Source organism: Cygnus atratus, chromosome 11 (assembly GCF_013377495.2).
Source record: "Cygnus atratus isolate AKBS03 ecotype Queensland, Australia chromosome 11, CAtr_DNAZoo_HiC_assembly, whole genome shotgun sequence".
Taxonomy (NCBI): Eukaryota; Metazoa; Chordata; class Aves; order Anseriformes; family Anatidae; genus Cygnus; species Cygnus atratus.
The window spans coordinates 2,093,729-2,106,934 of record NC_066372.1 but is presented as its reverse complement, the minus strand read 5'-3'; the positions used below and the strand labels follow the sequence as shown (position 1 = coordinate 2,106,934).

General features: G+C 52.5%; 1 non-coding gene across 2 annotated transcripts; it reads left to right on the top strand.

Moving 5' to 3' along the window:
- Positions 1-5,455: 5,455 nt before the first annotated feature.
- LOC118251718 (uncharacterized) lies at positions 5,456-10,978 on the top strand. Of its 2 annotated transcripts, none has more exons than XR_007708745.1 (3): positions 5,456-7,801; positions 8,616-8,838; positions 9,852-10,978. It is a non-coding gene; the product is annotated as an uncharacterized LOC118251718 (transcript). The 2 variants fall into 2 exon arrangements; XR_004779923.2 differs by having other exon boundaries at positions 6,519-7,801; positions 8,334-8,838.
- The last annotated feature ends 2,228 nt before the right edge of the window (positions 10,979-13,206 follow it).

The window sequence follows — 13,206 nt, the reverse complement described above, 5'->3', positions numbered from 1 at the left end:
CTTTCTTCTTAATTGGTGGGATGGATGACAGTACTCAGGATGTGCACGTGTCACATGGATGCATCAGTTTGTATTCACCTTCTTGGTGTTTGGACTTGAAACAAGAAGAGCTGGGCAGTGTTAGAGCAGCGTGAATACCAGTCTCTGTTGCAGAGGAGTCTTGCAGCTCAAGACTAGGGTAAGGCTGCCTAGGAGGAAAATCTAGTCCCAACGGCAGCTTCATTACTGTAACAAAATAACCCTGTGGTTTTGTAGGCCAAACCTTTACAAAGTTTGCTAACATAGGGTGCAGGGAGGCTCATCCAGGAGCTGCTCCTACTTGCAGAGTGTAACAGAGCTCTTGTTTCTTCTCAGCTGAGAGTTGCTGCTGCCTTTCTCTTTCATATATGCACTTTTTTTTCCTACTGAAACTGAAGCTTCTGCCTGATGTGATGCTGACTGAGCAACAGCAGGTTCAGTTTAGCCTTTCTCAAATTAGTAATACCTGAGCAGCTGTGAGCTTTTTTTTTTTTTTTGAAGGGTGTCGGGTTTAACTCTTCTTAAAATCCATCTTGCACTCCTTTGGCAGGACAGTTCTCAAAGCTGCCTGTTTCTGTGGCTGTGATGGGCCTGATGCTTGTTCAGCTTGCCTCCCTGCCCTTCTGAAGGCCTGCCCTCTGGGCTCACCTAGCGGGCGCGCTGCTTTCTGAGCGCTGGGTGGGCGACAGGCTTCCTCTTGGCAGAACTTGCCTGGCCATCCAGTCAGCACGGCCGCAGCCTGCAGCAGGCACCCTGCTTCTGCCCGCAGGCTGACATGACAGGCAGAGGTGTCCCAGGGCCGGGGGAAGGAGGGCTGCTTGCTGCAGCCGCCCTGTGCCCGCCACCGCAGCCCTGTTACATAGAGCCCCATTGTGCTGAGCGGTTACAAGTGAGGGGAGAACAACAAAAAGGAACATTGAGAGACGGTAAGTCCCATGGAGGCGGGAAGGAACTCGCAGTGCTCCCCCTCACACTGCTCACTCTGAACAAATGTCTGCTTGTTCTCTAACTTCCAGTTCTCTAAACTCTGGTTTGGCTCCTCAGCAAAAGGATTAAGACCTCACGGCGTGCTCAGTTCCTCTCTGAGGTCACACACAGGCAGCTCGATGCTCACGGGTGTCTTCCCCGATCCTCTTTGGCAGTGAGGGGGTTGCAGTGCTTGAAACTGGCTACAGTGGGAGTGAGCTGACTAATGCTGGGAAATGAAGGTAGTTTCCAAAACACTGAGTGCTTGGGGGGATATGCACGGAAGAGCAAGGCGAGCAACAGGGCAAGAAGTGCTCTGAACAGAGGTCAAGTATTGCAGGGAATGTCCTGCTGCTGATCTCAGTGTCTCCCCATTATCAAGCAGAGCAAAGATGAAAATATCAGTATCTTGATTTCCAATGTAATCCGATCTGGCAGGCCACACAGAAGCGATGCCAGAGAGGATATTATGCTCCACTTTTACAGTGTTCTCTGGAAAAGAGAAGAAAACAGTCTGGAAGTGTCCTTGAATAAAGTCACATCAGTCTGGTGTAAAAGGTGCGGCTCAGAGAACATTTGTTGCTCTTCCTTGGCAAAGGATGTAAGGGGTGGGTTTCCTAAGAGCTAGAAGAGCCCACAGAGAGCTGAGAAGCCAGACTGGGACAGGGGGCATAGTGCTGCTGCGTGGGGTCCCAGCGCCCTGAGCTGGGCTTCTGCCTGCTGGCAGCCCAAGCTCCTCCCGGCCACGGCAGCATCGCAGGACCCAGTGCAGGCAGCTGGAGCAGCGCTCCTGTGCCAGCATGGGGAGAGCTGTGGGAGCGGAGGGGACTGGCCCCTGGCAGCCAGAGCCTGCAGTCCTGGAGCTGCTTTCTGCTGCTGTGGGCACTGGGGTGGAGGATTGAACAGCATGGCCTGTTTGTGGGAGCAGCATTGAGCTCAGGGCAATTCGGGCTAACTAATGTCTGCCTGACCCTTCTCATTTTTTTTATTTTTTTTTTTTTAAAGTTTCGGTCTGATGGCTTGTCTCAATGAAGTACTGTATTTCAATTGAAAACTGCTGCTCATCCTCTTTTTTGCCTTGGAAAAGGGAAGCAAGACTCCACTGTTTCTGTCTTTAAATACAGAAGGAAAATAGGTGGTGGTTAAACCCAGCACCGTGTGTAATCCCAACTGCAGCTTTCAGACCTTCAGTGTTTGTGTACTTTCCAGGCAGCTGCCAGCAGACCTTGTGCTATGTAACGATTAGCACGCAGCAATCGCTGTGGTCCTGTTGAGGCTCAGCTGTGCCAGGCCTGCAGATGCACCAAGCAGGGGGTGGCTGCGGAGTGCTGGAGGGGAGGCAGGTGAATGTGACGTCCGGGCTGGGTGGGCACCAGGACACAAGCAGGGGCTGTGCTCGGCTGGTCATCTGCCTGGTGTGGTGGGAGCGTCAGTCCCCTTCCCCGGGTTGGCAAAGCGTGCGAGAGCAGAGGGAAGGGCCCCGGAGCTGCTCTCCTGGGAAGTCGGGAGCCCAGCTCAAGCCCTGAAGTCCCACATGGGTGCTCATCCAGCCCTTCTTGCCTCTGGTCTTTGCATCCCATCCCTTCACTTTGCCTCTGTCTTTGGGCCTGGGGCTATGTGGTCATTGCCTGGTGGCCGATATTGGTTTTGAGCATTTCATGCTCTGCTACATTCAGAAACTTCTGCAGGACCAAGAGGCTTAGCAGGCAGCATTCCCAACTTAGGCTGGCATTCACAATGGCCTTACTGGAGCTGTTGGCGTTATCTGCTGGCGCTGCACCTGCTCGCAGCACAATTTCCTTGTGAAGGGGCATTCACTGTAAACATTGGCAAGAGCTGTAGTGCTGCTGAAGGAGCCCAGCTGCCTCCCCATTAACAGAAAGAGAAATCTATCCATCGGGCTTCTCGAGAACATTTAAATAGCTAGTGTTTTCCTTTTGACTCAGAAAAAATGAGATACTTGTTGGAGTTCAAAAAATGCGAGTCCCAAAATGGTGTTATATGTCAGTTTTTAAGCTTCTTTGCTGTGGTATGCAAAAAATCTGGTCTGTCATGTCTTGCTAAAGGTGTCAGTGCTGGTGCTGTGTCCTTCTCTGCCCACACAAGCTGCAGCAGGGCGCAGCACAATTCTGCTTGCATGGGCGCTCTCCCAGCCCAGGCAGGCCCTGTAGCAAGCAAACTCCTTTCTTGTAGGGCAGCAAAAAAAGTCAGTGGAAGGAAAAAAGGTCGAGCACGTGGCATTTATTCACATAATCTCTCTTCACTTCTCATGCTCATTCAATTTGGATAATGAAAGCAAATTTCTGGGTTTCACTTCTGTTTCTTCAGCAGCGCTCTTTACAAGCCTCCAGCCCAGCATTCCTTGCAGGCAGGCGATGCAGCGTGGGGACAGTAAGCACAGTGGGAAACAACTTGCTTTCGGGTTTAAAAAGAGTCATAGTGCAGTTCCTGCATAAATGCAGCTGCTACTGAGAGAACTTAAAAATGGTACCTCAGGCTTCTAACAATTATTTTAAAGCTCTTAAGTGAGAACAGATTTAAACAAAAATCCTGATTTACCTGAAGTCAAATACGAGAAGCTGAAAAATCAGCTCTGTGCTGAGCTCACAAGGTTGTTTCACTGAAATTTTTCTCTGCCTGGGCTTGGCCTATTTGCTTTATTCAAATTAGGTGAGGAAGACAGGCTCTGACTTCCTTTGTCAATAGGTCTCATTTTCAAATAGGTCATTTGTTCCTACACAGCCTGTGATAAGTTTCTAGCACATCACCGTGTAACTGATACCAGCAAATTGGCAATCTTGTAGTTCCTGGACATTCACCCATTTTGTGTCAGAGCTGACATGCATTGCACATTGCTGGTAGTTTAGAATTAAACCTACTAAAATGGCAGCTTTAATTCAGCCAGGGATCATGCTATCAGGGAGATGAAAATCCATGATTTCCTCTAGGAAGAGGCACCACAACACAGGAAATTAGAAAAGCATGTCTTCAGAGAGCCGCTGTGTACGCTGCAGAAAGTTTTTGCTCTCCTCTGGATTTAATCTGTTTAATGGTTCTGACCTATGACAACAATTCACTTTAGGGAGTTCCTGTGTTTAACTGAACATGCTCTTTTGTTTGTTTCTGAACAGATCAGCATATAGCGAGTAACAGCAGGAACTCCACGCCCTGTTTACAGCTTTTTGATACTGTCTCTTTTTTAAAATACAGCTTGTATCCAGCAGGGTCAGCAGGGGAATGATGGCCTGGTTCACTTGAACTCCATGGAAGTACAGTGCTGTATTGCTGCTCCGGGAGGACCAGGCATGGTGTCTGCAGAGCTGCTGCACTGCAGCCTGATACCGAAGTTGTGAACTCGTGCTGGTGCTTTTAATTTGCAATACATCATGCTAAAAGTGCAAAAGTGCTTGGCTTCTTCAAAGTGCTGGATGGAAAGCATTGTCTTCAGTGCACTGAACTGCCAAGCTGATCAGTTTCTTACTTGGAGCTGTTAGCATCTTTAAAAGAATCCCCGACTGTTTTAATTATTTTCTAAGTGTTAATTATGAAGCTTTATGAACACTCCTAAAATACAGACAAAGCTGTGTCTCTGTGATGCAGGGCAGGTACTGTTGACTCCTGTTTCTCCAGAAGCTGGCTGGGAGCTGCCAGCAAAAGCTTGTTCTGGATACATCATTGGCCAGATCGCTGCTGCCACCTCTGCGTGGCCACACCTGCCCCATGTCTCCCTGCCCGCAATCAGTGTGTCCCAAGCAGCCTGGCTGGTAAGCTGTTGTCACCTTCACCCTTCTGCGTCCCTGCTCCTGCAGTTTAAAACTGCCACCTTAGATGGTAAAGCAGCTTACAAGGGTCGCTGCTGCTGTTTTCCAGATAGCTAATCTGTGCTTCAGCTTCTAATGAGATGCCCAGTGCCCTTGTGGTGTTGGGGATGTGAGCAGCAAGCCCTGCCCCACATGCTGGGAGCAAGACCGTGAAGGAGTGGTTGTACTGGAACCGTGCTAGATGGGTGGGGGTTAGACGGCTTTCTATATTGCATGAGTAAGAAGGAACTCCACCAGTCTCATGTAAAATAACCTCATAAAATGGTAGTGACGAGCAGTGGCTGGCAAGAGCTGCTGGCGTTTGACACGCAGGGCAAGTGCTTGTTCCCTGGTATGTGCGTGGTGGACACTTTGATATGGGCAAGTGTTTTACGTATTAAACCTAATTATACTTGGAGCTTGAAAGTCATGCGATTGCTTGAGCATTTCATACCAAAATTGGCTGGTGGCATTTTCAAGCAAAGCACAGTGAGATCTCGTAGGCGTCCAGCTGCACCCAGCGGGATCCCCAGGCTGTACAGAGCTGCCTCCTCGTGCAGACCAGTATGAGGTGGCACCCGTGGGCCCCGTATGGTGTGTTCTGATGTGGGAGCGCATTGCTGTGCATAGTCACTGCCTTCTGTGGGTGAAACTTGGCCCTGCAGAGTCAGCGAGTCAGTAAGTGGTTTCCGTCCCAAGACTCCACAGAAACCCCTTAGCTTTCCGGCATTTGAAAAGTCTGTAAAATATGTGCAGGGCTTCATTTATTTATTTTTCCCCTCCTACTAACCCTTACATGCCCTGAGGAACATATATACACAATAATCCTGCTGGCATTCCCAGCATAGACACTTCTCCCACGGGTGGCAGCAGCTCAGTGGAAGTAAAGGCTAAATGCTCACGTCTGTAGTTTGGAGGTGTGAAGGAGCGCAGTGTCTTTGACATACTCTTACTGCTCTTCATGTAGGCAGCTGACTACTGTAGCAGCATTACACTTCCCTGGCCTTTAAAAATAAAAAGAAAAGTTGGTTTCATGTAAAATCTTTTTAAAAAGGGCAATAACACAAAACTGGCCTGAGTCTTAAGGAAGAAAAAAAAGTCAAACTCCTTTGGGATCTGTGTATTGTCCTTGGTGACGCTCAGAGCAAAAAAACACCTGCCTCTCTGAAAGCCTTCCAGTGTTTCTGGTCTCCTTTTCCAAGAGGAGGTCCGTTCTATGGAGGAAGAGGTTAAGCGTGTGAGCAAATGGGGCAAAAGATTATGTGAAACAAAAATTCCGGTGCTGTTTGTTCTGCCATCTGCTCTAAGTTTGTTCCAGCGCTGTGTGTGCTTTCCCATCGCTCCCTCTCCCGTTATCATCCTGTGCCATGTGCTCCCCGAGCTGGCGCAGCAGCGATGGCCGAGGCTGGCGCGTCCTGTCCCGGAGGAGCTGTGGCAGCCGCAAGCCACTTGAGAGCAGAGCACGGCTTTGGCAGGAGGAGGGTGAGCACTGGGGACACAGCTGCCTGCTGGTGAAGAAGAGGTGCAATCATTTCACATGTTGCCTCCACAACCCCTGCTTGTTCTCCCTGCCCCAAATTTTCTATTTTTCCCACTTGGTCCCCCAGCCAGGCTCTCTGGAGCCCTGTACTGGGTGTATGCACGGGCTGCTGGCCTCCCACACCGCCCGCACCACCCTTCCCCTGCTGCGCTTCTGCCTGGGAATGTGACCTTGCTCCCTAGATTATTTACAGTCAAAATATTGCTGCAAGCATGCGGAGGGCTTTTTTTTTTTTTATTAATTCCACAAAAACATGAATTCTTTCGAGGGGAACGGGTGGGAATGCTCTGCAGTGTTTGGGAACGTGCTGCCTCACGCCATTTCCCTGTCTGGGAAGCATGTAGAGGGGTGCGAGGGCCCTCCTTTCCACGTGCCCAGGAAGGCACCTTGTTTTATTCACGGGACCTGCCATCAGTCTGGGGAGAGCTGTGGGGCGGCACAGTGGCACTGAGGGAGCTGTGGTGTGTGTGCAGCTGGGGCCCGGCTCCTGCCCAAGAGCTGCACAAGCGCATTTGTAGCGCGAGGCCTAGCAAAACAACTGAGGAGTGAACACAGCGGCCGTGCCTTGTGTGGGGACCAGCCAAGAGAGGGCTGGCAGGGTGGACACCAGGCGGCTTGGGGGGAGCAGAGCCGAGGGCTGCTCAGCTCCGCGGGGCCGTGCCCAGCACCCCCTCACACAGGGCCTGCGCTGGGCCGGGCAGGGCCTTCCGGCTGCTGAGGCACACGGAGCTGTCGCATCCCTGCTGAAGTGGTGGCGGTCAGGTTTCTTTCTGCCCACAGCCCAGTCTGTTATTCATAGTGCCCAGCTTTTGCATAGGAGCAAGCACAGTGATGGTCAGCACAGCTCACCTTCATACCGGACACTGACCTTGGTGTGGAAAGTCTGCTTACCCCACGTACCTCGGCTTGGTTTGGCACATGCATCACCTCACGCGGGCATGGGCTGTGCCAACCTACAGCTGTGAGATCAGTGGCGGTGAGCAAGGGGTCTCTGCTCCGGGTGCTGTTTGCTACTTTGCAGGGTGTTTGCCAGGTGTGTGGGTGGACAGCACACAGTCTGCCCCTGGGATCACTTGTACTGGGCAGCTCCTCAGTGGGGGGGAGTCTTTGGCACATTCCTTTTGCTGAATGCAAGCGGTGCAAAGAGCTGCCTGTGAGCAGTGCAGGGTGGCCTGCAGTCTCTCAGCCATAAGGCTGGGTCTCCGTCAGGTGTCTGTGCCCCTTTACAGCACAGCATTCGGAATGCTGAGTGCTGCGTCTTCTCCCCCAGGGTATTCTGAAGGGTTAATGATCACTGTAGCAGATGGAGGGATGGTAAGCAGATTAATTGCCTTGTGCAAGGTACCTAAAGTCTCACCCTCCTTCAGAAACACAACGCTTATTCAGCCAGGTAAATAACTTGTTTTAAATCCCCTCTCATTGCAGCTGACCCCTAACTGTGTTTATCCAAGTGGCTGGAGTTGTTCCAGTCTCTCTGGTAAGTGACCTTTCCCGAATTTTTCTTTTCAAGTTGACATTTAAGAAGGGGGGAAAAAGTCACAGAAACAAACCATGTTTTAACAGCGATAAAGCCATAGCACTCAACAAAGCCAGGAAAGTCTCATTGGAGCCTGCCACTGAAGGCTGGGCCTTCCCCAGCAGAATCCATACAGACAGTGCTGCCTTTGATTTCCTGCCATGTCTGTTTGTGCATCGCACGCTGCAGCAGCCCGCGGGACGCTCGGCAGCCCTGCCGGGGTGCGGGGACGGCTCCGCACCCGGGGAGGCTCCAGGGTGCGGCTCAGCCCAGACAGCTGCTGGCAGCTGGAGGCACTCGCATCATCAGTTCATTACTGAAATTCAAATGAAGAAGAGTCTTAAATCTTCTCTGGAAGGAATCTGGGTTTTGGCAGGCGGTGGAGCACTCTGCTTATTTTGAAAAGGCCTTGGACAATTTTGGTAAATGTTTTACTGTGTGTTCGAGCAAGTAATTTATCCCTGTTTTTTACATTCCTCGGTTTCTGCTTCAGCACTTCTGCTGCTCACTCCTCTCATAGGAAGATATTTAAGAAATGAGGTCTTTGAGCTCTGAAGGAAGTTTACCTCTTCAGCCCGCTTGCCCTGAGCATGAACTGCCTCTCTCAGGCTGGGAATCCCAAGGCTGCCCAGCACTGAAGCATCCTTTGAATGGCACTGTCCCCGTGTCCCCGCCAAAGCTGTGGCATGCATCTCTTGCACATCCCTGCCCTCTCCATCTGCAGAGCACCCAGGGCTGGCCCTGCAGCCTCACTCAGGTCTGTGTTGGGTTGCAGGCGGTGAGCAGGATGGCGAGAAGCATCTGCTGGGTGCCAGAGCTTCCCCACAGGTCCTCCCCTCCGCTCCTCTCCCTCGCTGATGGTGATGGCGCCGCTGCAGAGTGCTGCTTCACAGAGATGAACCCGCAGAGACGATGCTGCCCGCAGCACCAGGCCAGGGCGCCTCCTGCCCTGCTTGTTGCTGCTGCCTGCCTGAACGCAAGAGAAAGCCACCAGACAGGTAGGTCCAATGGCAGAGGTGCCTCGAGCAAACTGATAGCTAGGCCTTGCTGCTGTGTTTCACCTGGGGCAGCTCAGCTGTCCACTGGTTAGGGTTTCTATCTGCGGTGGCTCTGCTGCCTGTGAGTGTTGCTGCTTGGAAGCTATGACAGCCCTTAGACCTTACCCACTGTATGGCCTTTAATCTTTGGTGGCAAGAATGCCTCATTTCACATTAGCTCAGAGGTAGCCTGGGTGTCAGCTGGCGCCAGGTCAGTACGCTGGCCCTGGAGTGGGACAGCCTGTGTCCAGAGACTTCCGCTCCCCTTCCAGTAACGTCAGCACTGGAGAGCGTGCGGCTATTTTAGGCGCAGGAATGTCAGTGGATGATTTCACTTTTGTTTTGTACTTGATAACCTTTCCCATCACAATGAAACAAGACGTCCAAGCTGAGCGTGCTTCCGTGCACGGGTGGGAAAGCCATTCAGGCTGCTCTGTAAGGGAAAAGAAAAGCTGCTTTAAAAATAGCTGCACAATTGTCTGTGATGCCTAGACAAAAGGAGAAAAAAAACCCCTCTCCATGCTGCAATATGCACAAAATGCAGGCAGACAGCCTCAATGGGCTTGAGCCCGGTGGCATGGGAATACAGGCTGCACTGCCTCTCCCACCTGCATCCCGCATGGAGAGGATGCCCAGGGTGGGCACCGTGCTCGCCCTGCATGCCGCCAGCCAGGAACGGGGAGAGCAGGGCTGCTCCAGCCTGCAGCAGGGTGGTTGTTCCACGAGGACCCCCTTTTCCTCCCCACCACAGGCAGATGCACACATTAGATTTTTCTCCCTCCCCTGTCATTCTGCCCTCGGCCGAGTCCCTTCTCTGCAGGGTTTCAGCGCTGGGAACTCGGTCAGGCAAACCCACTGCAGGCCTCAGACAAGATAAGTCTGGTCAAACCCAAATTGCTAGAGCTCAGCTCCAGCTTTTATTTCCTGTGGGGAGGGAGCTGGCTGAAGTAAGTTTTTTTTTTTTTTTTTTCAAGCTTTCAGCCTGCGACTTCCCATGAACTGCTGACCCATCATGTGATGCAGGCTGCGGCAGGCCGGCTGGAGCGAGATGCAATGTCACCGGCTTATCACAGCGTACCGGGCTCAGGCAAAGCCCCACTGCACAGCAGGGCACAGTTGCTGAGTTTCCCGTTCCAAGCACTGAGTGATATGGGCAAAGGAAGGTGAGAGGAGCTGCTGGGAGGGGGCAGCTGCTCCCCTTCCCATATCTCCTGCAGGTTTTGGAGCTCTGAGGAAAACTGGGGCATCTTCCCTTGGCTGCTCACATCTTCCCCTAAAACTGTCGTCCTCTCTCTGGCTCCGTGCTGTGCCTTTGCAATGCTCAGCTTCAGCACGAGCGTAAAGGCACAGCTCTGTGGCTCTCCTGAGAGCACAGTGGCAGGAGTGTCCCTGCAGGCTGGGGGAGACTTGGTGTCAAGGGAGGACTTTAAGAGGGAACGAAGGAAGCTCATTTGTTATCGGCCCCCCTTTCTCTATGAGAGACACCTGCCCACTCCCCATGGCGGTGTGGCTCCTCTCTGTGGTGCCAGCCGTGCTCCTGCATGCTTTCAGTCACGCTGCAGCGTACATCGTGAGCCTTCTTGCAGGATGTTGGCTGGCAGCGGTGGCACCTGGGCTCTGGTTTGCTTGGTCCCTTTGCTCGAAGCCGTCTGGAAGCTTTTTGCTCAATCCACTGAGCACATGACTTACAGGGTGACTCCAAAACCTGCCCTTGCCATTCATGAGCTCGAGCCTGTTTACAAAACAGTGGCTGAGGGCTGCTATTTATTGTTACATACATATTGCATTCAGAGTTGCTAAACAAGCAAAGCCAAAATGAAAGTCATCTGAGCGGTTTGCTTTAATTAGAATAAGATCCTGATGAATCATGAGGTTTCTTTACCTCAAAGATGCACAAGGAATTGACTTTGGCAGCAAACATCAAGGTACAGCAGTCAGTGCAGCCTGCTAGCTACATTTGACATCTGCTGGAAAGACTTGTTTTTCCATCATGTAGTCACATGCTAACTTGTGATCTGATCATGAGATACAAAGGATAATCTTCCAATATTTATTTTTCTCATCTGTAATTTTAAAAGGCAGAGGAAAAAAATAAAAAGCAGTGTGAAAAAAAAACAACTTAGTTTCCTTGCCTGTTTTGATTAGTGTCACTCTAGGCACTGTGCTTGCTGCTTGGACAGGGCAGGAGACAGTTTCCAGCATGGTGGGCTCCAGAAGCAGCATGCACGGGTCTGGTGCCCAGGGCAGCGTGGTGGTGGTGGGACCAGGGGCTGGCTCCTGGGCTTGGAGATGGATGCAGCTCATCCACAAGCAAAGGGCAATGGGGCAGCTGCACTCTGTTGCTTTATGCAGCGAGTAAGAAGGAACTACACAAGGATGGAGGAGTCTGACTCAGTCATGTTAAGTTGCTTGGGGCCTTACAAACAGTCTGACTGTATGTGTAGCTGCTTGTGCTGGGCTCTGGTTACCGAAAGCAAGAAGAGGTCACTGGTATCGTGTTCCCAAGATATAAGGCGTCCCATCCTGGGACCATCCACATGGCACCAGGTGGAGGGGCGAGCTCATCCTGCTCTATGGCACCCACAGCTGGCCCCATGCTGCAGTTCAACATTAAATGTGTGTGTTTGACTATAAATGTCCAACTAACATTTTTTATAACAATATCCTGATGCAATCAGCTACACAGGTGGAGTTACTTGGTACATACTCTAGTCCAAAGGTTTATAGTAAGCCCAGCTGCACAATTAAACCCAAATCACCCTTGAATAAAATCCCCCACATCATCACTGGGGAATTTTCCTAGTGCATCTTGAGCATTTGTACTTCTGGGGGACAATGGCTGTGGAGCACCAGAAATCCCCACAGACCCATTGCAGTGCTGACACAGCGGCTGTTGGGAAAAGGTGGCTGAGCCCTGGCTGTGTGGGGCTTCAGGCTGGAGCTGGCTTCTTGCTGCAGAGCCGCCAGGACGTGACAGGACAGGCCGTGTTTGTCCTCCCGGCCAGGAGCTGTGTGCCATTGACTGCCGCATTTGAATGAGGAGGTTGCTGCCCATGGTTTGCATGCGTGCAGAGCCCTGCCCTGCACCTACATTTGTTATTCTGAGATCAGCAGTCTGTCTGTCTGTTCAGTGCTGGGAGCAGCTACCCAGGGCTGGAAAACACAGCAGGTCATGGACACGCTCTCCAAACCTCTGTCCTTGCCCAAATGTGCTGTGCTCCCTGTGCCAGGCAGGGTGGTGGGACACGGGGGGACAAGGTGGCCGTGCTGCAAGTGTGGGTTGCTTCGGAGAACTCGGTGGCCACAGAGGAAGCGGTGTGACGCGCCCTCTCTGTCAAGCCTCACCGCAGCCTCACTGCCACAGCTATTTCTGTGCTGAGGGGAGGTTTTCCAGTAAAATGTGCGCTGGTGTCAAGAGTGGTGCGATGACAGCCAGAGAGGAGCTGGGGGGGCTTCCTGCTTCACCCCGCGGTGGGATGGGACATCCCTCGGCCATGGGGCAGCTCTGGGGGTCAGTGTAACGAGGCTGCTGGCAGGGGCGGCCCAGAGATCTGCTGGGTCTGTCCTGTGTGGGGAAGGGCCGGGGGGTGTGGGCAGACAGGCTGAGATGGCTGCGAGGCTGGCGGGGCTGTGTATTGCAGCAGGAGGTGCCTGCACCCTGCCAGTGGGGGCCGAGCAGCTTTGCCAGGGCTGTTGGTGAAAGAGGCTTTGTGTATGGCTGGGAGCTGATATGATCTTAAGGCTCAAAGCTGGCGTGGCGTAAACAAGAGATGATTTTAAATTAAAAATAAGACAACCCTTAATAAAGAGCTCTGTCCAGCAAGCAAATACTTCTGTGGCACACAGAAGTGCCACAGTGGCACTGGTGAAGGGCGCTCTGGTGAGCACCCCTAGTGGCCCAGGCAGGAGAGCAGCAGGCCCACTCCAGCTCCCCGTGTCTGGCAGCACCTGAGGGCTGCGGCCCCAGCAGACCTGTGGCTGCTCCTCGGGGACATTCCTCAGCCCTACGGTTTCCTGGCGTGACTATCCCAAGCAAAATCAGAGCAGGCTGACCCAGAGAGCTGGCTCCTGATAGTGACAGCCAGTGGTCGGCAGCACTGCCTTCGGGTCTCCAGCCTGCACTGGCTGTGCCATGCTATTGGGCAGCCCCTGACGAGGGCCTTGGGCCTTCCTGGGCCTGGGGCTGCTCCTGCTGGCAGTGCTGGTTCTCCAGCAGCCTTCACTGTGCACTGTCTTCATGCACTGGGAGCAGGTGTTGCAGGAGGAGGCAATGCTGAGGTGCAGCGCTGGGTGCCGCCCCCCAGCATGCAGGCATGTGTGCTTGCCTCA